This window comes from Lissotriton vulgaris, chromosome 2_1 (genome assembly GCF_964263255.1).
Source record: "Lissotriton vulgaris chromosome 2_1, aLisVul1.2, whole genome shotgun sequence".
Taxonomy (NCBI): domain Eukaryota; kingdom Metazoa; phylum Chordata; class Amphibia; order Caudata; family Salamandridae; genus Lissotriton; species Lissotriton vulgaris.
In genome coordinates, this window is record NC_141687.1 from 1,240,622,134 (window position 1) to 1,240,649,818 (window position 27,685).

Sequence of the window (27,685 nt, forward strand, 5' to 3'; positions counted from 1 at the left end):
TCACCTAAATGTTGCCAAAAATGCGAAACAAATTGTGGACCCCTATCAGAAATTATTACCGAAGGAATACCATGTAATCTAATTATTTCTTTAGAGAAGATTTGAGTTAACTCTTTTGCAGAGGGAATTTTCTTTAGTGGGATGAAATGCGCCATACGAGAGAAATGATCAACTACAGTCAGAATTGTGTTAAAACCTTCCTTGGTCTTTGGAAGCTCCACAATAAAATCAAGAGATATGGTGTGCCATGGTTGAGGGGAAATCGGGAGGGGAAGTAACAGACCACTAGGTGCTTGATGTTGTGTTTTATTCTGTGCACAAATCACACAAGTCTCAATATAAGATCTCACATCATTTAACAAGGAAGACCACCAGAATTTCCTTTTAATTAATTGACTGGTCTTGGTAACTCCGGGGTGTGCAGACATTAGTGTGTCATGATGTAACTGTATTACTCTATTTTGTAGTTCTGGTGTGGGTACAAAAATTTGTTCATTCATATACAAAAATCCTTCTCTTAACTGCAACAGAGGATGTAAGTCATACCATTCCTGCGATGTTTTTTCTTGTATCTTTTTTTTAATGTCTTCCATTACATCGGTAACAATCACTCCAACCTTAAAACAATGATCTGGTAGTACAGGTTGAGTTTTTTCAGAGGAACCATCTTTTTCTTCTAACATCCCCAATCGTGACAAAGCATCTGCTTTTAAGTTCTCTTTTCCGGGTCGGTAAGTAATTACTAAGTTGTAATCATTAAAGAATAACGTCCAACGTAATTGCCTAGCAGTGAGTGCTTTAACAGAACGCAGAAATTGTAAATTTCTGTGATCAGTATAGATCGTTATAGGATGTCTTGCTCCTAACAAGTAATGACGCCATTCTTCGAAAACTGCTTTGATGGCCAACAACTCCTTGTCAGCGATAGCATAGTTTTGCTCTGTAGGGGTTAGTTTTCGTGAATAATATGCAATTGGATGCATCTGACCTGTTTCTTTGTGTGCATTTAAACAAGTCATTGCAAGTGTTTCGGTGTGAAACTGAATTAAACCTGATGATAACTCCTTACCATCAACGGCTCTGACCACTTCGGGATGTTCTTTAGGCTTGGTCTTGAAATCTAGTTCTTTTAAAAACATTGTGTCTATAAAATTGCCTGTGGCCCCTGAGTCAATTAAAGCGTCAACTGTCCAGTTTTTTCCTATTTCTTTAAGGGATTGCAAAGTGACCTTTATGCTAAGATGTTGGGAAGTTATTTCAGGAGTTATGGAGGCCAAACTAGAAATCTTACTCGACAATCTGACCTCTCGATTTGTCGAGCCAGTTAGTTTTCCGACTGTTGTACTAAAGCTACCTCAGGATTCCTCCCCTTGGGTTTGTTTGGGCGCACCGGGCATTCTTTAACAAAGTGGCCTGACTTGCCGCAATATAGACATTGGTTTAATTTCCTTCTTTTGTCCTTTTCCTCTTTACTTAGAGGGCCTTTGATAGTACCTATCTGCATGGGTTCTCCTAAATCCACCTTGGGTGTGCTTTCTGTTTTTATACTGTTATTTCTTTCTTTAAAAGAAAATACCTTAACTTCAGTCTTTCCTTTTTCGCCTCTTCGTTCTGACAAACGATGATTCAGTTTTACCACTAAATCAATGAAGTCTTCTATAGTATCTGGAGGATCTAAGATCTGTGTGACCATATCCTTTAATTCGTCTTTGAGTCCTTTATAAAAAAGGGAAACCCTTTTTTCCTCGGGCCAGTGAGCTTCAATTACAAGTCTATTAAATTGAGATATATAATGCAATAAATCCGATCAACCCTGTTTTAAGTGTAATAGTTCATGATCTGCTGATTGAACAAAGACATGTTTTGCGAACAATTTTTTCATGGTATTTTTAAACAGTCGAAGATTATAGAGTATTGGGTCATCACGATCTACTATTGGCACTGACCATAAAGCTGCGTCTCCTCCTAAATATGACAGAATAAAGGCTATTTTAGAGGAGTCATCAGGAAAGGCTGCTGGTTTAGCTATAAAATGTAGATGACATTGATTTAGAAAAATGGAAAATTTATTACTATCTCCATAAAATCTTTCTGGAGGTGCTAGGGGGACTGGTACCGGAGTTACAACTTGAATCTGAGTTGGTGTTGTAGATGAACTTGAACCAGAATGCAAAGTTTGAAACCCTGGCTGAAAAGTTGCAGGTTTTAATACAGACTTCTGAGTTGGGGAAAAATTCCAAGTACGAGGACCAGATTGCATATTACTTCGAATATCAGCGACCTCACTACGAAGGGCTGCGTTATCAGCTTGAATTGCCGTTAACAGATTTGCCATGTCTTGCAGAGAATTTGCAATGGAAGGATCCATAACGTCTGGGTGGAATAATCGTCGTGGGCTTTGCCTTCTGTCAAGATTACAAGCACCCTTACCTGTAGGCCACTTGTAGATGGATTCCGCAGAGACGTTATGGACCAACTTCCCCAAATTCTAGGCAATTCCTAGTGATTTTATACTTTACACTGAGGTAATCATATAGAAATCAGAGAGGTAGGCCGGATCGTGGACGCTACCTGCTTCCTTATTGTCGACCTGCGAGGCAATAAAAGAAAGCTGTTTGTAATCACTATCCTGTATTTCTATTCTCTAATCTTCTGTTCAACTGTTATCTTTCTTATAGATTCTCTTTAATAAGTTAAGTGCTAGCCTACCTGCGACTGTTAAGGCCTAGGCGTCACGTCCGTGTTGTCGTCGTGAAGGGTGAAGTAGAGTAGGGCAGTGTTGAAGCGGATGGGTTGTCAGAGAATCAGATTCCCACTGGAAAATAAACAGTTTAGATTAAGTTACTTCCTTTCTTATGTTTGCCTATTCCTTATCACTACTCCTTACTTATTTATACACCACTTACTCTCTCTGTATTTTGTTGTGTCTTCCTTCACCTTTTCTTCCTAGACAAATAACTTATTAACAAGATACAATTTGCACAAAAAACATTCAATAAGAACGATTGTCCCAAAAGTTAGCCTTGATACTTCTCAAAGCCTAAAAGATCAAGAAATGTCTAATTCAAGAAGTCTCTACTCAAGTTCTCTTAATGCTTCTTCAAAACAATGTCCAGGTAAATTGTTCGAGTTTGAACCCCTTTGTTGCTTGCTTGCGTTGGGCGCCTGTTGACTCAAACAATAAAGAAAGATTTCACTTAGCTTTTTGTCTTCCGTGTTCTTTCTCTTTAGATGCGCGATGCCGAGATGAAGATGCCAAGACGCAGACCTTCGGAATTTCAAGGGCGTTGGCTGGTGTCTGCAGGCTCCGAGGATTCCACAAGATGATCCTGTGCTGGGCGATGGCGAAAGGCAAAGCGAAGAACTGCGTTGGGTGTGGCCTTTTATAGCTGTGCCACACCCAGGGTTCTTTGACGTAACGCGCAGATTTTCCTGCGTGCGTTTTTCACTGCGTGCGCTAGCACCGTTCTCCCGCGTGCGCTCTCTCAGCATGCGCTCGCGTCTCTGAAACACTCTGTCAAATGACTGCCAAAATATAACTCGCAACTGTGCTAACTGAGTTAAAATTACATCCTTCTCTCCAGTTTCCTCATAATCAAAACAAACAGCGCTTGACCAGAAAAGGATACAATAAAGGCATACAGTTTTAAAAGAAATGAATGCATATTCACTTGAAAGTGAAAACACGATTTACACACTTACACTTGACATTTCTGGAGTGCTGGTTGCACGGGACAGGGGTGGGTTTCCTGAGTGGGCAAAACTACTCTTGTGGGAACCGGATGTGTGTAACGATGGTTCATGACAAACGCCATCACGAGTGACGAAGATGCGGCTCGGTCAATCCCCGACTGTGATAGCTATCCAGTCAGGGGGTGGACCCCCTTGGTGCTTCAGATGAACTCATTAATTTGCAGTCATTCACTCAGGGCATGTAACGGTCGCTTCCCATCTGACAGCCCAGGAAAATGTACTTTTAACAAGATAGGGCAGGCTCTATAATCAACTACATCTTGGTTGATGTAGATCTATGGCACAAAGTTATTGATTTCTCAGTCGAACCTAGATCTGAAAGTGGCCACTGGCACTTGAAATAGCTCTCCCCCAGCTTAATGTTCTACATAGCATATCCCCACAAGTAGTTCCAAACTTAATTACAACTGAAGGGGTAGAAGAGTGTGGTGGGGAACCTTTGTGCAGACACTGGAGAAAGTGGCCACCCTTTATAAACAAGTCATTCCTTTTTCAGCTATAGCTTTTCAAGCATGCAACAATAACCAAGGTTTAGAACTCCTGTCAATACTAAGCATGAATCATCAGGAATTGCTTTTAAAACTGGCCGAGTATTTTTTATAAGAAATAATGTAGCAATAGAGCTGACTCCAAACCTAAACACCCCTGGTGCACCAAACTATGTAAGGATGCTAAGCGTGCTCTATTACATGGAATCAAATATAACTACAACTAATCCACCAAGGCAAACAGGGCACACTACAAAAAAATATAGATGAAGCAAAAGCAACCTGGGAGTTAGACAAATGGGAAGCAATCAAAAAAGCTTTAGATAATCGGATATGAGAGGCTTTTGGAACCTAGTGAAAACTGGCAAATCCGAAGGCAACTCTGCAATCGAGCCAAACTTGGGGAAAGAAATCTGGCGATCCCATTTTAAAACCTTATACATGAGGGAGTTGATGTTATGTTATGTTATGTTATGTTATAGTAAGTTTATATAGCGCACGGCTACTCTAAAAGAGTGACCCGGCGCTTTCCACAGGCAGCTCAATGTAAAACAAAATAACAAGAAAAAACAGATATAAGAAAAAGAAAAGGCCCACCAGAAAAAACTAGAGATTAAAAAGCCAAGTCTTCAGGCTCTTCCTGAACTGAAGCAGATTAGAGTTTGATGGGGAAGTGGTTCCCACCAAAGCCCCATCAAATGAAATAAATCTAACCAGTGATGCACCCCCCTGCACTTTGAAAGAGGTTACTGCGGCTCTGGGAAGTCACCTGCCTTCCAAGGCACCTGGCCTTGATAGAATCTCGGGTGACCTTTTTAAAAACGAGCAAGCAGTGTGGACACCTTACTTATGCACCTTGTTCAACAATATCTTACAAGGTATGGCTATGCCACCGACTTGGGCAGGGGCAGAAATCATTCCTATCTATAAAAAAGGCTCCCCGCTCAACCCGGCAAACTGTCTTCCAATAAGCCTTATTGATGTCACCCAAAAGAGATTTGCTAGGGTTATTCTTGATCGGTTGCAATCATGGATTGAGGAAAAGAACGTATCAACGCTTTCACAAGCTGGGTTTAGGAATAAAACCTCTAACAATGGATCATATCTTTAGACTGCAATTGATCTATTGGAAAACAGTCTCTTTGGAGGGTGGCAGCCTCTATCTAACCTTTGTGGACCTTAGATGCAGTGGGATCAATTATGGGGTATACTCCAGGATATGGGAGTACCAACATATTTATGCAACTTGCTTAAGCATCTGCACCGTGACACGTATACGAGAATAAAGCATGGTAAAAAAGGGGAACTGACAGCCCCCTTCAGTGTAGAGAAAGGAGTGAGACAATGATGCGTCTTAGCTCTGACCCTGTTCTCCCTCTTTTTAAATGGCCTTATTGAAACACTGCTAGCTGTAAAAGATATAGATTCCCTGAGGTTAGGTAACCGCAAAATACGAGCTTTAATGTTTGCGGACGATATCCTGCTACTCTCCAAGACACCAAAGGGTACGCAGCGGGTTCTGGAAGAGTTCTGCTCATTCAGCAGGAAGAGGGACCTGGAGATACACCTTCAAAAGACAAAATATATGGTCTTCCATGAAAACACCACCAATTGCCCACACCCCCAAATGGAAGGCATGGCCCTAGAGAGGGTATCCATTTTTGACTATCTAGGTCTGACACTTAATGACAAGATGGCTTGGGGAACTAGATAAAGAAAGCCAATTTGAAACTCACTCAGTCCATAGGGGGAATCTTGACAGTATATAAAAGTTGTACCCAGAAAGTGGTAGGTCCACCAGCAGAAATTTATAAAGTACAGGCAAGAGGTGCATCACTATATGGAGCTGAGCTCTGGGGACACTGCCCAACTAATATTCTATCTATAACGGAGAATACCTTTCTAAGGCAGTTACTGGCTCTTCCGAAAAGTATTTCCTTGACACCACTACGGATGGATTGGCCCCATTCCTGATCTAATTGCCTCCCGCCCACTTCTATTCTAGCGTTGTATATGGAGTACGCCAGAGTTGGTTTATTATAGGGAGGAACTTAGGGACGTTATGACCATCCTGGGTGCAGGGAATATACCCTGGCTGTCCCACATTAAGAATACTTGCCAGGTACTGGGCAGGATGAATATGTGGGTGACGCCAGAAGAGACCTGCCCCTCCATCGCTAAAAAATCCATATTTTCTTCTTACAAGGAATACAAATTTGCCCAACTATCGCAGTGTGCTAACTCATGTCGTTTGACTCACAGGTTTTTGGAAGTCAAGCAGCAGTACAAACTTGAGTTGGCCCTGGATAGTATTCAGCCTTTTACTGCAAAGAAATTGTATTTACAATTTAGGCATGGGGTGCTCCCGCTCAGAGCATTCACCAACACATGGAATGGAGTCACTAAATTATGATGTCCTGGTTGCTCTGTGACTGAAGAAACAGAACCCCATGTCCTCCTCTTTTTCCCTGCGTATAGTAGACCCAGGTCAAAATGGATTGTCCAGCTTTGTAGAAATGGGGGAATTAGACACCACTCTGAGGCCTTCAGATTACTGAAGTATGAAACAGACCCACTATATGTGTTTGCCACCTCTAGGTTTCTATTCACGATGTGGTGCATACACAGGAGCATCATAAAGGAAAAGGTGCCTGCTGACAAATAAACCCTATCTGACCACTGACCCCGATGGAAAATACTTATTGTATATTGCTTCTCCATTTACTATTTGCTATGCTAATCTTGCACACTCTCCCAAATAAGGACAAACTCATAATTCGGGGGCATTGGCAGTAGTGCAAGCGCGCTGCAGTAGTTTAAAGCGTGCTGCGCTCATTAGTGCAAATTGCGAGTTGTATATCGGCATCAGTTTTAAAACGCCCGTTTTGTCAATTAATTTAATTTTAGTTTTGCTTATCCCCTGTTTTTAACCCACTTACTTGCACTATAATATTTGGAAACCCACCGCTCTTTGCGGGTCCTTCTCCTTGCCTTCCTGATTCCGGCGGCCATATTGGGGGTAAGCAGGACGCCATTCCCCGCACGGTCTAGTCGTCACAAGGACGCTAGACCTTCTACAAAAGGTGGACAAACTAGATGCTCAGCCTTGTTCATAATTCGGGGGCATTGGCAGTAGTGCAAGCGCGCTGCAGTAGTTTAAAGCGAGCTGCGCTCATTAGTGCGAATTGCGAGTTGTATATCGGCATCAGTTTTAAAACGCCCGTTTTGTCCATTAATTTAATTTTATTTTTGCTTATCCCCTGTTTTTAACCCACTTACTTGCACTATAATATTTGGAAACCCACCGCTCTTTGCGGGTCCTTCTCCTTGCCTTCCTAATTCCGGCGGCCATATTGGGGGTAAGCGGGACGCCATTCCTCGCACGGTCTAGTCGTCACAAGGATGCCAGACCTTCTACAAAAGGCAGCCATGCAAACGCGCAGCGGGCACGCGCAGCAGGTCCGCCGCCATTCCGCCGGAGTTACGCCAGAGCTCAGCCAGTCTGTGCCCGTCCGGGTCTAGACGGGCTCAGGGCTAGACCCACTGGCAAATTTCCCAGAGGTCGGTATCAGGTACACTAGAAATGACCTTATACTACTACGACCCCCTAAAGATGCGACCTGCAATTACATCCACAAAGGAGAGAAACCTTTTTTAAGTTGCAGGATATGCAGGATGGGCCAGAGAGTAAAGGGAAAAAATTCCTTGCTAATGGCTTTACTGATTTGTAGGTCCCTTCCTAGTCATTCCATAGAAATTAATTCACTCGTACAAGATCACGAGTTGGATATTCTGTTTTTAACAGAAACCTGGACCACGTCCTGTTCAGGGCCAGATATGGTGCGAGCACTCCCCCCTGGCTATCTAATATGCCATTTGGATAGGCCTGTGGGGCGGGGAGGTGGTATTGCCATCCTCTATAGGGACACGTTTGCCTGTAGAGCCCAGGATGGGGGGGTTTGTGACTGTGAGAGCTGTCAATTTTCATTACGGATGTCGTCCACGACCTCGGTTTCAGGCCTTCTGGTGTATCGCCCACCGGGGTGTGTGGCCAATTTTGTCAGCTCGCTCATGGAAACCATTACTCTTTTGGCGTCGTCGACAGCCAATTTTGTGGCACTTGGAGATTTTAATCTCCATTTTGACGATCCAGCAGATGCATTGGCTGCTGACCTGCAGTGCGATCTAAAAGCTTTCGAGATGAGGCTAATTAACTCAGGGGCCACGCACAGTAAGGGCCATTTACTCGACCCAGTCTTTTCTAATATTGACCGCCTTAAAGCCCTGCCCTCCTTGGCTTTGCCTTGGTCAGACCATTTTCTGGTTCCTCTCACTTGGCAGTGTGAACTAATGGACGCAGCCACCCCTAGGATCTATACTGAAGAAAGGGCCTGGTCTAGGCTGCCAGTAGATAGCTGGACCGCTAACCTTGAAGCTACATGCCCCTGCCCAGTGTTGGATCCAATAATCGCAGATGTGAACCTGGAAAATTGGCTGACCAGCTCCCTGGACGCCATTCTCCCTAAAAAGAGAATGCTGAAGAGGGAGAAGAGAGTGGGCTCAGCCCCTTGGTACACCCAGGAATTGAGAACTCTTAGGAAAGGCTGCAAGAGGTTGGAGCGGATTTGGAGAAAGGATTGGTGGGAGGTAAGCCGGAAAGAGTATCGCGCAGCAATTAGAGGATATAAAGCCGCTCTTCGGGACGCCAAAGCTAAGTTTTTTGAGGAGAGAATTGGCAATTCTGCTAACTCCTCTAGAGAGTCCTTTAAAGTTTTCAGAGATCTCCTGAAAACCCCCGAACCTCCGGTTAACCATGATAGTCCCCGAGAGAAATATAAGGAACTGGCCAACTATTTCCACATGAAAGTAGAAAATATCTTAAGCTCCCTACCTCGACCGGCCCAGGATTTAGATATAGGTAACCAGCTGGGTACTGTGGAAATTGAGCTTGAAGCCTTCGGACCAGTGACCACCGACGAAGTTCTTAAGGTGCTAGGGGTCATAAAGAGTGGCTCGCCTAGGGATCCTGTCCAGATGAGATTTCTGAAACAGGTAGCAACTACCATCGCCGCCCCAGTAACTGATCTCATAAATTCACCTTTTATGCAGGGGGTGGTGCCACCCAGTTGGAAAAAAGCAGTAGTAAAGGCCCTCCTGAAAAAGCCTGGTCTGGATCCATCTGACCTGGCAAATTTCAGGCCGATTTCCTTGCTTCCCGGGCTCGGTAAGATCGCGGAGAGATTGGTGAACCGTCGACTGTCATATTTCCTGGAGTCTAATGGCTTGCTGCGGGACTCCCAAACGGGATTCAGGCCAGGGCACTGACACCGCCCTTCTGGCAGTCGTGGAAGAAGCCAGGAGCACTTTGGATTCAGGAGGATCGGTGGCAGTGATCCTCCTGGACCTCAGTGCGGCTTTTGACACCGTGAACCATCAGGTGCTGCTCCAGCGGCTGTCAGATGTAGGCATTACAGGGATGGCCCTGAAGTGGCTCGCGTCTTTCCTGAGCGACCGGACTTATCAAGTCTGGGAAGGTAGTTAACAGTCAGCATAGATCCCCCTCCAGTGTAGTGTGCCCCAGGGCTCCCCCTTGAGCCCTACATTGTTTAATGTTTATATGGCCCCGCTGGAGGGTGTGGTGGCACCATTCGGTATTAGTATGCCTACAAGTCAGACTTATTGTAAAAGAAAAACATATTTTAATTACCAAAATAGTTCACACAAATAAAAAGCAATGGTAAACTGCACTACACTTATTAAAATTTGAATAACAATCCTACACTAAGCTAATCTAAGGCACTAACATCTACACTTATCTTGTCTTACTGTTCCTAAACCTAACTCACACATACTACACAACACACAGATGACCCCCACCCCTATTCAGCAGTCACACATCAGGCATACATACACTTAATCTAAACACATACTAATTAACCTACCTAACTAAACAATGATATATTTTTTTGTACATTTTTTTTTTACATCTTAAAATACATTTAACATATACTATACATCAACCCCCCACCCACTCCTAATAACTTAACACTATTCCTAAGTACTTCAACTATCCTAAAAGCTATCTAACAATTAAAGAGGTAAACAATAACAATGTCAGTATCTTGACATGTGAAATCACATGTCATGGACAACGACCACAGTTGTGATGGCGTTGACTCAGTGTTTTTGCTCGTCCATTTGGTGAATGGTGGCATGCATGTCAGCAACCATGGACAACAGGGTGGCCAGCTGCAGTTGCATGCCCACAACCTTCAAAGTCAGGTCCTTTTGGTCCTTTTCAACATTGTCAATTTTGCCCTCAATTTTGTCAATTTTGCCCATCAGGAGCACAACGTCGATCCTTGGGGGAGCTGCTGCATGCCCTGTTGTTGTATGTCTGACCTCCGCACAAGCCAGTTCAGGTGGCGCTACTGCAGCTTCATCTGTCTTAGTTGCAAGGGGCTGAGCAGTGGTGGGTACAGATGTTGGAGCAGTGGTTGTCACAAGGGTCAGATCAGAGGGATGTCCAGAAGTGGAATCAGTTGAAGATCCGGAACCAAGACTAGCTGGGGATGCGACCAAACCAGATGTTGATGGTGCTGAGGTCTGTAGGCCTGAGGGTCCACTCTGTGTTGGAGATGCAGTTTCCATTTGGGGATCTTGTTCTTGACATGATCCAGTTGCTGGTCCGGAGTCCATGTGAGATGTTTTTTGCTTTTGCATCCGGCTCCGCGTGTTGGATGGGGGAGTGGGAGTTGGTGATCTCCAGGCTCCAGCAGCACGTGACTGCTCATGTCTGCGTCCCATCTGCCTGAAGGAACGTCCAACATTCCGGATGTGGCGGTATCTTTCAAGACGGATGCGATACTGCCTCTCCTCATCTTGTGACATGTTTTCTGCAAAGGAGCAATGACATCCACATCAGTCTGCACTTACACATTGACATCTGTACACATGCACATTAATGCAATTTTCGGCACATTTTGTCAAGGGCCTATCGTTAACAGGGCATCAATTTCTACGCATGGTGGCATCATCATCGATGGTCATACACAGGGATACTAAGTGATGTTGCGTAATACCTAACATGATCAAAAATCTAGATGACATGTAATGCCTCAATACATATGAGACGGTGCATTCCAATGCATTTGCCCTGGCCATGAACCCAATGCTCGCCATTCACATATGCAGGCCCCTTTTCAACATGATGCCAGTGCATCTGTGTGCAGGCAAGGTTTGTATAGGCATTGTAAGTTGACACTTCATACGTAGATACAAAGCAAGGTATATGGACCATCATCCCTGTATGCTGCACAAGGCAACACACATGTAAAATGCACTATGGAAACGAAACATGGGCAAATTAGGATTGTGTTGCAAGGAAAAACACAGGTGTGCACTGCTATTGATTTGGGCACCGCCTCCTATCATTTTACACTTGTACATGGGGTGCTGCTTGGGAGTAAATACGTGCTGCATTATCACACAACGCAACACACACTGCACAACACTTTCATGGTAGACGCATCTTGACAGGGGACGTCATATCATGCCCAGCATTAAGGCCTGGTATGTGGATTGACTATGCCTGGTAAATGATGTAATGGCCATTTAAACACATGTACATCATTGCATATGAAGTTCTGATGTCAATAGGGAATTCTGCCGGTGACCCTTTTAGTTGTATAGGCATTGTAAGTTGACACTTCATACGCAGATACAAAGCAAGGTATATGGACCATCATCCCTGTATGCTGCACAAGGCAACACACATGTAAAATGCACCATGGAAACGAAACATGGGCAAATTAGGATTGTGTTGCAAGGAAAAACACAGGTGTGCACTGCTATTGATTTGGGCACCGCCTCCTATCATTTTTCACTTGTACATGGGGTGCTGCTTGGGAGTAAATACGTGCTGCGTTATCACACAACGCAACACACACTGCACAACACTTTCATGGTAGACGCATCTTGAAAGGGGACGTCATATCATGCCCAGCATTAAGGCCTGGTATGAGGATTGACTATGCCTGGTAAATGATGCAATGACCATTTAAACACATGTACATCATTGCATATGAAGTACTGATGTCAATAGGGAATTCTGCCGGTGACCCTTTTAGTTGCATAGGTAACTGCATGAATGTTGTGATAATTAATGATGGACTTGCAGCACTGTTGCATCCCTCTAACAATGGCAAGTACTGACACACGTGGGGCACAAGGAATTCCTACATGTAGGAGGTATATCTATGTTGTACTACAATATAGCATGTGTCATGTAGGCATGGTATAAATACACTGACTCTCACGTAGCCCAAGTCTCCTTGCTCAGCCCAACACTCTTCAACATCTCCATGAGCACCCTTGCCGCCATTGCATGCACACACCACCACAACATAATCTCCTATGCCAATGACACCCATCTGGTACTCTCCCTCACCCAAGACCCAGCCCCAACCAAAAACAACCTCCATGAAGGAAAGAAAGACGCTGCAGAATGGAAGAAGCTCAGTCAGCAGAAACTGAAGTCACACAATACAGAGGTTATCATCCTTGGCAAATCAACATCTGCCAGGGACGACTCCTGTTGGTCCACAACAATGGTCACTGCAACAACACCCACGGAGCATACACCCCACTTGGGATTCATCCAGGTCTACTCACTCACAACGAACAAACAAGTGAACGTCATCTCACCCTTATGATTCTACACCCTGCGCATGCTCCGATAGATATTCTGGTGGATCACCACCGGAACGTGTGAGACGGTCACCCAGGCCCTCATCAACAGCCAACTGTACTACGGGAATGCCCAATACACAGGAACCACCGCCAGACTTCAGTTAGAACTACTACCCATAGTAAATGCATCTGCACAACTCATCCTCAACAGCCCTCACCACAGCAGCATATCTACCGGCCATATTAACCAACACTGGGTCACCATCAACACAAGGATCACGTTCAGGCTCCTCACCCACACACACACACACAGCTACATGACATGGGCCCAGAATGACTCCTCAACCGCCTCTCGTTCTCTATTCCTGCCGGCCACCTCCGCTCCACCAGCCTCCCACTAGCCACCATCCCAAGGATTCACTGATCCACCACTGGAGGTAGATCCTCCTCCTACCTGGCCACCAAGACATGATACTCCCTTGCCGCACACCTACGACTGACCGGGACCATCTTACCTTCATTAAAGAACTCAAGACCTGCCTATTTCATCAGTAGCAGCACACCCCCTCCCTTCAGTGCCTTGAGACCCTCACACCTGAGTATGGTCCTCTATGAAGGTATAGATGTATTGTTTGATTGTGGTCTCATTTTATGTGGTAGATACATACAGCAGCACAAGAAGTGTTACTGTGTCCCTTGCACACTGTAACACCTCATACATGTGACCCTTATCTTTGACTTTATGCATTTCCACATAGTGCCATTGAGTCCTTGACACTCCCATGCACATGTGATGTGTAAACATGCTGCATGCAAGAATGATGCTCTTGGACTGTCTGCATACAAGGCATGCATGAGGAGACATTGTAAGCATACAGACAAAGATAGAAATGATTTCACACTCACCAGTGGCCTTAGGATTCTTGAAGGACTCCACCTCATCCCTTGTGTATGGTGGTGGACCACCTACAAGGGAAAGACAATAGACCAGATTCTCAGCGTATGTTGCATGTTTCAACACAGTACAGAGATTACATGAGAGTCACTGGTATCTTCAACATCGGCTTACGTTGCGTCCCATGAGGCTACCTGATTCATACAACAGTCTCTGGATAAGTGCTTCACATGTGAAGCACACTCTTCTACTGCATGTATAACACACATGTGCTCCCTTGTTTGTGGTGTCACATTGAGATGGCATTTACAAAATACATGCACACTTGTCCCATATTGCAAATATGTTTGCATTGTGTAGATGTATGTGATTGTGCTTTTATGGGGGACTTTGGTACAATGGTGAATGTGAACATCTGAGTATTCACAGATGTGCCAGCAGAATAATGCGTCACACACAAAGAAAATGCAAATATCCGCCATATGTATTCAAACAATTGTGGAATTTAAGTGGCCTTTTAGAGAAGTTTGACCTCCCTAATACACACATGGCTTATCATTTGTTCATTTATAATTTCCAGATGTACTGGCACCCTTAGACGTGTCAGTGTGTCAGCTTCTTTGATATGTGCATTGTAACAACAACTGCAAGCAACATGCAATTACACACATACACATTGATCTGTGTGCAAGTACACCATGTACACGTGTACATGGGACTAACATTACATACACTTTTCCAGGCCTTGTAGATGTGTGCCTCTTTCCCACGTGACTAAGCACAATAGTGGCCTATAATTTGGATTGATGTTGTTGTTTAAGCACAACAAACATGTGACCGGACGTAATCCCAGCTGTATGATGAATCCTATGTTTGGGTATGCTAACAAACCTTACTCAGCCCATGGTATGCCATCATGTATGCACATTGTTGCATAAATGTATTATTATAATCATGTTGTTTTCCATTCTGCACTGCATTTAACATCACAACTAGTTACTGTACATCCAGTCATTGTGTAGAATCCAAGCAATTAAATGTGATCCTTCCTGCACACAGTCATGATGAAGGAGTGTAGGCGTTGCATGGTTTGCACTCATTTGACACTTGTGCATCTTCGCTGCATACAGATGGTAATGTAGCACATTGTGTATAGTGAAATACACATACAAACACGTTTGTGGAGAGATTTAGAACCACTACAAGGTTACTTGTGATGCTGGTAGACGTATGCTCCTCTGAGGTGATGTCCCTGTAGATTATTACTGTATGTACAGGGCCTACAATGTGTGATGGAGGGGGGAGCATGAAGTTTGCATCCAAGTTGCTGTTGATGTGATGCACTACTTAGGATGTTTAGGCCCATTGTTAATAGAATATTGTCACTGCGTGAAATATTGTAGCAACAATCCATCATGCATACATATGATATACCAGGATGGAACATGTTGTTCCCTTAAGGTAGCATCTCTGTGCCTTTCCCTGGCCTTGCCCACAAACTGCTGTCATGCAGTAGGACAATACCTTTTGCACCATGATGCAAGGGTGGCTGTGTTGCTTGGAAGAAGTTATTTGTACCGTATGGGAGACCTTCCTGTACATCAATGCTCAGAAACTGCATTGACATTTTTCGCTGTGTGCTGCACAATGCAGCTGCACACGGGAAATATGAAATACATGGATACATGAAGACTTTACTCCCCGTTGCACCTCACTTACACCTCCCCAGGGCAGGCATGTGCTTTTGCGCTGCCTCAGACTCATACATCTCTGGCCTTATTTTCATAGGCCTTGCGCCGCCAGTGCGTCACTTTACCACATGTTAATAAGTGATGCTGCGGCGGCACAAGGCCTTCATTAAAAAGGCCCCTGGAGCAGTGACAAAAGGCCATGGATGTTGGTGTAGACATGCCAAACAACACCCATTGCACGCCCCTTTGACACAGAACAATGCATTGAAAGGGCGGACATTTATCATGCAGGATTATGCCTCAATGAGTGGCATAGTCCAGCATGATGAAGATCACTCAGGCTTGTGCGTTACCAGAACGTCACTAAGGGCCATATGTATCAAGCCTTTTGTGAATTGGGAAGTCCGAAAATTGCAGAATTTCGGCCTTTGCGAATTGCAAACGGCCTTTTTGCATGTTTTAGGATGTATGAAACATTTGCAAATTAAGGAATAGCAAAGTTTTGCGATTCCTTATTTTGCCATAGCATTTAAGGAATTGCAATTTTGCAATTCCTTAAATGCTATGTGTGTAGCATTTTTGTGTTGCAAATTATGTTTGAGATGTAGCAAATCAACACCAACGTGTAGTTGATGGTAACTTGCGTATTCTTAAAAAAATGCACAATTTTGCATTTTTGAAGGTGGCATGTGATGCACACACATGCCCATAGGGCAGGTATGTGCACCATATGCACACACATGTACATTTGAGGGGTGCAGCAGGGTGTCTTTGAGACACCCCTGCACCCTTGAAATAATTATCAAATTGCGATTAGCAAATTGCTAATTCGCAATTTGAGAATTATTTTGCAATCATTCCTATGGGCCTCCTTGCCCATAGGAATGCATTGGGAATTATTCCTTAATTGCAAATTTGCAAAATGCAAAGTCGCAAATAAGGAAGATTAAGGAATCGCTAAAAAATAGCGATTTTCTTCATACATACCATTTTGCAATTCATAAATAGCGATTCATTAAAAAAAAATATTTATGAATTGCGAAAGGGTTTGTCGATACATATGGCCCTAAATCTGATGTTACAGCGGCGCAACGGGATCGTCAGTGAGGCCCCTGTAGTTTCACAATGGAATAGCTTAACCTTAGAATACAGCTGTTAATACATGAAATAAATGTAATTTCACTTACCAATTGTTCCGTCAACCTCAATTCCAAGGTGGTCCAGGAGATCCTGCTCACGGTTGATGAGATCAGCCAACCGATGTTTGTATTGTCTCAGGGTCCTGTCCACTCCAAACATTCGCAACATCTGGTACCGCACCCTCTCCCACCTCAGCTTTCTTTCTTGGGTTGGGTAACCCAGCAGTACCCTGCCTCCACTCCCAATCATATTTGGGAGGTAGTGGACTATCAGCCACAGTAGCCCCCCAAACTCCTGCTCAGCGAGGTTCCTAGACCTGGGTGGCATTGTGACAAAGCACAAGCCACACTGTGTGAATGCTACAATTTTTTTTGTTGATTTAACAGGAATCCCCCTATTACTATAAAAACCACTAAACAGAACACTAATCCCCCTATTACTAACTATGAAAACCCCTAAACAGAACACTAATCCCCCTATTAATAACTATTAAATCCCCTAAACAGACAGACACCCCTTTACACACAACAGACAGCTAGACAATACACAACAGTACATAGACTATTTGGACACACACAGTAAGCAAGACACACACTGTAAAACAACTTCAGGACAGAAATCTCAAGCACTTGGCAAACACACTCCTACACCTGCCAGAGACTACAAAGGAGTGAAAAAGAAAGTGAAAGTATGAATTAACTTCCTGTTTCTGAGCAGGGCAGGCTGGTTACATCCTTTCCTGTTGCGATGCGACTCGTTTCCGACGATGCGTCATTATTGGCATGCGAATAAAACCTAATCATGTTGCATCATTGATTTGAAGCATGGTACACTGATTAAATATTTCCCCGACCAGTTATCATCGATGCGCCATTATTGTCATGCGAACAAATCATTATTATGTTGCATCGTTAATTGGAAGCATGGCTGACTGATGACATATTTTCCCCTCAAGGTGCGACCAGTTTTAGAAGATGCGACATTATTGGCATGCGTCACAATCTTCATTAATGGCGCATTGCTGTTTTTATCTGTCAATGTTGTTGCATATATTTACTGCTGTATTTTTGATGCTGGGCAAAAGATGCGTGTTTACGCTTAGCATGAAAGTGTCTCAACAGGAACACAAAATGTTTGTGTGTAAATTTGTGGTGTTTGAGTCAGACTATGACATATGATGACCAAAGTCACTTTTGGGCCTTGTGTAATGTCACTTTTGTGCGTAGAGTCAGGAATGCATGGGTCAGATTCTGACGTAGGCAGACCTAACGTCACTTTTGTGCCTAGAGTCAGGAATGCATGGGTCAGATTCTGACGTATGCAGACCTAACGTCACTTTTGTGCGTAGAGTCAGGAATGCATGGGTCAGATTGTGACGTATGCAGACCTAACGTCACTTTTGTGCCTAGAGTCAGGAAAGCATGGGTCAGATTCTGACGTATGCAGACCTAACGTCACTTTTGTGCGTAGAGTCAGGAATGCATGGGTCAGATTCTGACGTAGGCAGACCTAACGTCATCTTTGTGCCAAGAGTCAGGAAAGCATGGGTCAGATTCTGACGTATGCAGACCTAACGTCACTTTTGTGCGTAGAGTCAGGAATGCATGGGTCAAATTCTGACGTAGGCAGACCTAACGTCACTTTTGTGCCTAGAGTCAAGAAAGCATTGGTCAGATTCTGACGTATGCAGACCTAACGTCACTAAGCCAGGATGGGTTCCACAGTGGTATTCGTACAAGCGCCTTGAGACCCTTGCGGGTGAGTAGTGCGCTATATAAGTATCAATTGACATTTTTTTTTACATTTTTTGTGCGTCGAGTCAGGAATGCATGGGTCAGATTCTGACGTAGGCGACCTAACGTCACCTTTGTGTGTAGAGTCATGAATGCATGGATAAGTTTATGAAGTATGATACACCAACTTCATTTATGTGCCTGCCACATTTTTTCTATTATGCACACTTGTGTGAGCACTGAGGGCTACTTTTTCATGGATGGTCATATTTTGGCTCACATCCACTGTGTAACATATTAATGAATGTAATGTTTGTCCTATTATTTATTTACTTTCAACATGACTTTGCAACATACAAGTATATTTTTATAATTTTTCGTGCTGTGTGATTTCATTATGTGGGCTCATCTTCACCTGTGCTTTTTTCATTTTCTGCACCCCAAAATCTGGATGGTAAATGTTGCTTTTTGACAATTGTGATTTTAGAACCTAATTTATGATGTTTTTGCGTAGAATATTACAGCATGCATTCCTGCTGCACTTCCCTACAGCAAGCAAATAGGGCGGGAAGGTGCTGTATCTATGACATACGGGAGATTCCTGTGCTTTTCATGTGCGCTGACGCACAATGGCCGGCCTGCCTACCTGCACTATGGTTGCTGTGTTGCATGGAGGAATATTTCTGTACAGGAAGGGTCACCTTCATACACATGTGCATTCATACCCTGCACACAGACACACATGCACTATGGTGCCAGGTTACCTGTGTTGGCCAGACACTGGTGAGTGTGGCCATTGCAGGTGAAATTGCAAGGCAGTACAATGTAAATGGATGTGTGGCCTGATGTATGTCTGATGTCAGCCTCCAGACATGAGTAAATGTCATGTATATACTCCACATATGAGATTGTCAATCAACTTGCAGTGTAAATTTTTGAGAAAATAATCATGCACAAGCTAGAAAAGGTTGTATGATGTATTTTTATTTGTGTGAACAAAAATCAAGATGCATAATGATAATGGTATTTTTCACATTATTAAAAAAAATTACGCACTATGTTGGCACGTCTGCGTAGCCTGCTGCTGTGCTTTGGTTTACTGGAGCATGGCCATCCTCCTGGTCATCCTCCGGCATTTGCGGATTTCAATCAGGTTCCTCATCCCACTGAACTTTTGTGAGCACACATATGTTGTGCAGTATTGCACATGCCAATATTATTTTGCACACTATCTGCGGTGAATACAGCATACGTCCACCAGACTTGTCCAAGCGCCTAAAGTTGGCCTTCAGCAGACCAAATGTTCGTTCGACAATGTTCCTTGTCCTGCAATGTGCTTGGTTGTAGGCTACTTCCTGTGGCGACTGTGGGTTTCCGTGAGGTGTCATGACCCACGGCTGGATGCCATATCCCTGGTCAGCTGTAATGGAATAAATGAGAAGGTACAATAAAATGTTTGAAATGGTTCTGGTAAACTACAGCCCATATGTTGTGGGCAATATTTCATATGGCAGTGTCCATTGGGCATGGATGTTGCAGAGAACACACCCAGTGACTCACATGCGAGACACCTTTGGCACATAGTTGTGCTTGTAAATGGACACATATTTGGAAGCACATGCATTGTCTCCCTATATGCCTCTACATGACCTTGGGCCTCATTTATGAAGGACTTGCGCCTTTGGTGCGTCACTTTTTCCCATTTTAAAAGTTACACACCGGCGGCACAAGACCCTCATAAATTAGGCCCCTTATATTTATGTATATGTATATACTAGTACAACATTATTCCATCCATGACCTCATTAAAGCGTCATTGAAGCAATATTACCAGTATGGTAGCATGGATGGTGCATTGTATCATACTCTTTTGCTTACCTACAAGTAGGCCATTGCCATACTGGCCATTCTTGAAGCGGTCATTTATGATGCAGTTCCGGAATATAAAGGCATCATGTACACTACCAGGGTATTTTGCCAGCACATTTGTAAATAGTCCACGGTGATCCACAATGGCCTGTACATTGATTGAATAAGTATGTTTGCGATTTATGTACAAATGTGCAGTAGCTGCCGGAGGTACTAATTGGACATGTGTACAGTCAATGGCACCCAGCACATGGGGTAAGCCTGCTATATCATAGAATCCTTGCTTGATCTCCATCTGCTGTTGTGGGTTGTTGGGGAAACAGAGGTAGCGAGGTGTCAGATGGATGATGGCATCCAGGACAGTGGGTAGGAATGATGAGAAAGCTGGCTGGGATATTCTAGCCACTTTGGCAACTGTTGTTTGGAAGGAGCCCGACGCTAGCATATGCAACACAGCCAGGAGCTTTGCCTGTGGCGGTACGTTGGTAGGCCTGTTGGTTGTTACCTCTAGCCTTGGTCCAATGAGTCGTAGTAGATGTTCTATGGTCTGCTTCTTGAGGCGAAATAGACTTATGACCTCCTCATCCCTGAGGCCTCTCAGGACTTTCTTTTGACAGAAAAATCGCTCCTTTCTCCGGCGTTGCCTTGGGGGGGGGGGGGGGGGGGGGTTTGAGGCGGGGGGGATGTGGTGGGATTCCTGGTGCTAGTCGTCTCCGTCTGGCAGCTATTCGCAGCATTACCACCTCCATGGTGTGGGGATAGTTGCAGCAATGTCCACTCTGGCCTCTCCTCTTTATATGTGCCGATGCGTCATTTCCTGCACGTCCGTTTTGTAGGCGCACCACTTCTGACACAACCGCGACGCTGCGCCATTTCAGCTACGGATGCGTCAAAAGTGTGAAAAGTCATGAATGTGGATGAGTCACATTTGCACTGGTTTTTCCGGGGTAACGCCCACCTTGCATACATTAATACTTACGTGTCGCAGGGCATTTTGACGCAGTGGCTTTTCCGATGCAGAGGGCTGAAAGTGACGCATCGACGGAGATGCGACACTTCATTAATATGGCGCATGCATTGCGCCGACGATGCGTCATTATTTTTGACACATTGACGGCGCAAGCTCTTCATAAATAAGGGCCTTGAGTTTTAGCACAGTGAATGGATTAGTACATACTGCTGAATGGGCCCCTACAAATGTGCAACAGCAGTACAGAGTGTTTGCTGGAAGTGTAAGAATACAGAGTGGGTAATTGAAGATGTGAACCACAAAAGTGCAGGTGGATAGAAATCTGAATGCATAGTGCATAGGGGTTTGAAGCAATTCATGTCCTAAGGAATTCTTCGCTGCATCAGTACTTGGGTACTGACGGAATGATTACAGTTCTGCAAGAAAAGTGCCTGACTGAATTTATAAATGCTTGAGTTTTAGCACAGTGAATGGATTAGTACATACTGATGAATGGGTCACTTCAACAGTGCAACAGCAGTGACAGAGTGCTTGGTGATAGAGTAAAGATACAGACTGGGGAATTGAAGGTGTGAAAACCAAGTGTGCAGGTGGATAGAAGACTGCGTGCATAGTGCAGAGAGGTTTGAAGCAGTCCATGTCCTAAGGCCTACTTCGCTGCATGAATACTTGGGTACTGACTGCATGATTAGAGTACTGTAAGGAGAGTGTCTAAGTGAATTTATAAGTGCTTGAGTTTTAGCGCAGTGACTGGATTAGTACATTTTGGTGAATGGGTAACTACAACAGTGCAACAGAAGTGACAGAGTGTTTGGTGGAAGTGTAAAGATACAGACTGGGGAATTGAAGATGTGAAAGACAAGTGTGCAGGTGGATGAGTACTGGGTACTGACTGACTGATTAGAGTACTGTAAGGAGAGTGTCTGAGTGAATCAGTAAGTGTTTGAATTTTAGCACAGTGAATAGATTAGTACATACTGCTGAATGGGTCACTACAACAGTGCAAGGGCAGTGACAGAGTTTGCTGTACGTGTAAGGAAACCGACTGGGAAATTGAAGGTGTGAAACACAAGTGTGTAGGTAGTTGCAGAACTGCATACATACTGGATAGGCGTTTGAAGCAGTGCATGTACTAAAGCCTAGCTCACTGTTTACCTTGCTACACCAACTGCAGAATGGTACAGCATTCACACACATCTTCAGATTTATTATTTCTGATGTGTCTTGTTGTAGAAGTGTTATGTGCAAACACACACAGCAACACATATAGAATGCCCCTTCAATGCATAGTGGTGTATGATGATCTATTTACATGGAGAAGAAAACGTATACAGAGTATCTCTTCCTGTCATTGCAAATATAAAACATAACTGTGTTACAAAAAGTGATATATTTTTGCCACAGGATGATTTTAAATTTAGATTTAAATTAAAAGTAATTAATTAATTAAAATTTAAAGTTTAGTGATCTTAAGCTATATTTTAATTCCACATAAAAAGATAAACAGCACCTCTTTATATAATCCAGAATTTATTATTATTAAACAGAGAAATTATTTACCAGACACCTCAAATTTTAGCACAGCTTCTAAAATGAGCTCATCTGGTACTTCTTCCAGATCATACTGCTGGAAGCCATGTCCCATTTTATACATCTCTGTAATAAAACTGTCTGGCACTTTTTGAATATATCTTCTGAAATAGTGGGTGTCCAGGGACACTAAGTATGCATATTTACTTTATCATATATCTTTAAAAGATACAAACCATCTTATGTACTCCGTAAATCTCTTGTTTCTTCAGCTGTGTAGAAGCACAGCCCATTGATCATTTTTATAGTTACTTATACTTACCTTAAAAGTAATAAATAATAAAAAAAACAATATATATTATAAAATTAGCATCTGTGGAAAATACAGTTACAATATATATTTTACAACACAGAATAATTTGTAAAACATTTCATTTGCCATTTTTTGCTGTTCTCAGAATATATTGAATTTCACTAGAAACAGTGATTTCAATTGTACTCATCACATAACAGCGGGCAAAAAAAAGGCTATCAATAAGATTATCTTAAAAAAACCTTCAACATTCTCAATAACAATCTAAAAAATAGAAATAAAACATATGTTAAATGTTTTTTTCTAAGAGCAATTTCTTACCTAAATATAAAAAAACTAAAACAATGATAAAATAACAAAACATTATTATTAATGTTCATACACTGTAAATAATGTTGTTTAGAAATATATGCTAACAAAATATACAACAAAAAGTTCTTAATTGTTTTAGATACTTTTCCTCAAGGCCAAATAGTATTCGTGAAATCCTTTGTTTTGAAGTTGTCCAATAGTAATCCTGAAAGGCCAAATGTTGTTCCTAAAACTTTGGCTTTAAGAATATTAGGTAAGAATTTAGTAATTCTTTAGGCAAACGTTGTTTAAAAACCAATTGACCATCATTGCAATGTATCCAACCTCTATCACATTTTAACCCGTTACATGCTCATGACGAGCTCAGCTCATCTTGAGGCACGGTTGAGCTGCACTCATGATGAGCTGAGCTCTTCACAGCCGTTGGAACGTTCGCACGCAGGGATAATTATCCCGCTGTGCTGAACGTTCTAAAACGGGTGCACTCGTGACGCAGCTCCGCTGTGCCTCATGATGAGCCGAGCTCGTCACCAAGACGGCGGTGCCGCGCGCTGCCCCCCTCCCCCCACACAGGAAGTGAAAAACCCCAGCAGGGAATGGGTTAAATAAGCAGTGTAATGTCCAGATGTTGTAGAAGGACCATCATGGAAAATAATTGCTACAGCTACAAAAGTTCTTCCTGATATTGATACTTGAGTAGCTACAACATTTTTAATTAAAGTTTCCAATTTTCTTCCATCAGCTGTACAAAGTTGCATCATTAAAATTACATACTGTCCATATCTTTGTATAAATAATCTTGATGGCATTTCTGATTTACATTGGCTACACTCCATGTTTTGAGTTGCTCCTCTAACTAGGTTGTTAAAAGACACTGATTCACAGTCTGGTAAAGTCAAATATATAAATCTTTCAGTGTCTATGTTAGTACTACATGTAAACAAACAATATTCATCACAGTCATGTTGCCATTTATAAGAAAGGTCAAAAAGATTCTCAATATCTATGCCTTCATCTTCCAATACAACAAGCATATACATTAGAAATTCCGGACAATCTTGCTGAATATTCTGCATAAATTGAGTGCAACCAGAACATATGTCCAATACATTTCGAATATCAGTAACACTTTGTATTTTACTTTTATTACTACTACATTTCTCATAAACAGAATACAACAATGAACAAAATCTTTTTTCCCGATTCTCAACAATTTTCTGTTGCAAACTTTCAAGAAAAAAACCAACATTAACAACTACATTAGCACAGCAGTTGACACCAGAACTATTTTCAAACTGATAACCAACAATCTCTTCAACAGTGTCCTTTTTCTTTTTGCTTGCAATCACAACTTTATCTTGTTTTTTTTCTTTCTCTATACCTTCACTCCAGATATTCTCATATCTTCTTTTTCGACCTACCACACGCTTTTCAAATACAGGATATTGACCTAAATTAGGAGCATATTCTCTTGTTAACCTATTATACTCTTTCACTCAATTTGCATCTGCACTAATCTTTCTCTCATCAAAACCAATCAAGTACAATCCAGATAAAGTTCTGACTCAAGACAAAGCAACATATGCCATACCATCTTTAAACACAGTACTTCCAATATTCACCAAAGCACTATCTACACTTAAACCTTGGGATTTATGAATGGTCACCGCATACGCCAAAGAAACAGGAAACTGTTTTCTGCAAACATACAAATCTTTTACAAGCAAAAACCGAGCTGAACAACAACTAAATTGTTGTACTTCTTCAATTTGATCAAATTTGATTTTCAAAAATTCAATACCATCTCCATTTAGATAATTAACGAAATCAACAACATTACGCATTGCTCCATTTACTAAACCTTTTTCCACATTCAAATTACGTCATAAATTACCCGACAGTTTATACATGCATATAGATTCTTTTCTAAACCAGCAGTTTTAGATATCGATTTCTCTAAAGAATCCAATGTTCTCTTCAACTTTTCTGTCAAAATAATAGTCATTCCTTCATGCTCTATTTTATCAATAGCTTCCAATTTTATAATTTCTTAATTTTCCAACTTTAAAATATCTTCATTGAATATAGAACAGTCACGCAGTGTTGGCATTAAGCAAATTACAGATTTGTTTTCTGCAATTCTCATATATATTTTCTCAGGAATTATATTTTCATTTGGAAAAAAATTGGAAAGTTATCCTCTCTGTAAAGCTTGTTTGCCATGTTCAGTCACTTTTCCAATTCTTATATCTTGATGAATAGTTCCAAAATCAGCATCATTTGCCTGTCGCATATTTGTAATAAGTTCCTTATATTCAAAATATGACCAAATGTTAACATTTCCAGTGCAACCCAAAGACTTTCTGGTATCTTCATGCGCAAATGTTTTAAATACGGGTTGCCCTTTTACAAGAGTAAGTTGTAGTGGATCTCCAAAAACTATGACATGTTTTCCTCCAAACAACACATCATAGTCTGTTTTAAGAATGTGCTGCATTCGTAAATGCACAAAAGCAAGCATTAAGTTTGAGACCATGCTTACCTCATCAATAATAAGAAGTTTCATTTTCTTAAGCACTCTTGAAACTTCACAACAAGCTTCTCCAGATAGCTTGTGATATTCCAATTTGTTTTCATGCTCCACAGGCAGCATAAGTGAACAATGCAATTTCATTCCTTTAATGTTGTGTGCTGCCAACCCAGTTGGAGCAGTTACAACACAAGACACATGAGACTCAGTTATTTTCTGTAGATAACTGGTGATTACTTTAATTAAGAAACTTTTTCCTGTTCCAGCTTGTCCACTCACATACATTCGAATTGGTTGAAATGTTGTACATGTGCACTATTTCTTTTCATGAAGTAACCCATGGTCAATATGTTCATTTCCCTTGTTGATATATTTCTTTCTGTTCAAGATTTAGTTGTTCCTCCAAGTTTGCTAATTCCATAATATCTCCTTGAGCTTGATACATTGCTGTTTCCACCTCATCCATGGCAATTGCTGCTTCATTTTTAGGTCGAGCAGACCTAACGCTCAATGCGTGAGCATTGAGGGTGTCTGCTTCAGACCTATTGTGGCCCGTATTTAGGAATGTGGACACCGATCTGTCACGAGCGTCTTCCTTCGCAGTTTTCACCGCGGGAGCGCGCGTCTGACCCGCGCATGCGCAGCGACCCGCGCATGCGCAGAGTAACTCACAGCCCTTGCTCACACAGACGCAGGCAGGCAGCCCCCACCCCTCTGCATGCAAGCATGCACACACAGGCGAGCGCATTCACACGCAGGCACACACATACAGGCACACAGACACTCGCTCACACACACCCCCCTCCCCCACAGTCACACGCACGCACACATACATACAAAGCCCGCCCGCACTCGCGCGCGCACATGCTTCCCCCCTCCCGCACTCGCGCGCGCACAGGCTTCCCCCCCCCCGTCAGCAACCCACTCACCGGCTTCCTTCGTGCGGCGGCTCTCCTCAGCTGCAGGACCCGGCAGCAGGACTCTTCTTCCCTCCTTCGGCACCGGGGCGCAGGGTAGGCTCCTGCCTGCTCCGGTGCTCCAAACACGGCTCCGTCCAATCGCGGCTCTTCCGTGGGAGGCGGGGTAGGCTCCCGCCCTCCTACTTCCTGTTTCCTGTTGTCGCGCCGGCCTGCCTGACTTCCTGGTCGCAGGCCGGCAGAGTGACGGCGGTGATTTGCGGTATTTATTTATTTCGTTTTTTATGCATTTTTTTAAATAGTCACCAGTTGTTCAGAACTCCGGCTTATGCTTAAATCTGCTTTAACGCTCAGAACCCTTTCATTTTTTGCCTTTTAACTCCAGACTGCAGTGCCCTCCCCTGTCTGGCTCCACCACACCACCCTCTTGCTCATCTCCCCCGTGGTGACGGTCGGGCAGGAATATCCCGGTGCAGCGGCGCGGCGTTTATTTTGGGGGTTGGGATCGTGTGGCTCTGCGATGCGAGCGGTGCCGGCTATTTGCAGTGCCCTTAGCGGTGCAGGGGGAGCGAGGATGGGGGAGGGCCGTGCAGTTGTGTCATGCTGTTTTGGGAGAGGGTTGTATAGTGGTGCTCAACAACGGCAAACTCGGGTTTCTGCATCTCTGCGCGGTGCTTCAGGGCGTCAGTCGCTTTTGAACGGGTTGACTTGGCTAGTTGGTGTTGGGACCTCGGCTTGGGACTGGGGTGGACGCAGGTGGGCACATTTCTGCTCCAATGGGTGCCACCAGTGCCCAGGACTGGGCTCTGGAGGCCGATCCTCTTCCGAGTTTGGCAGCTGCCTGGGACGGAAA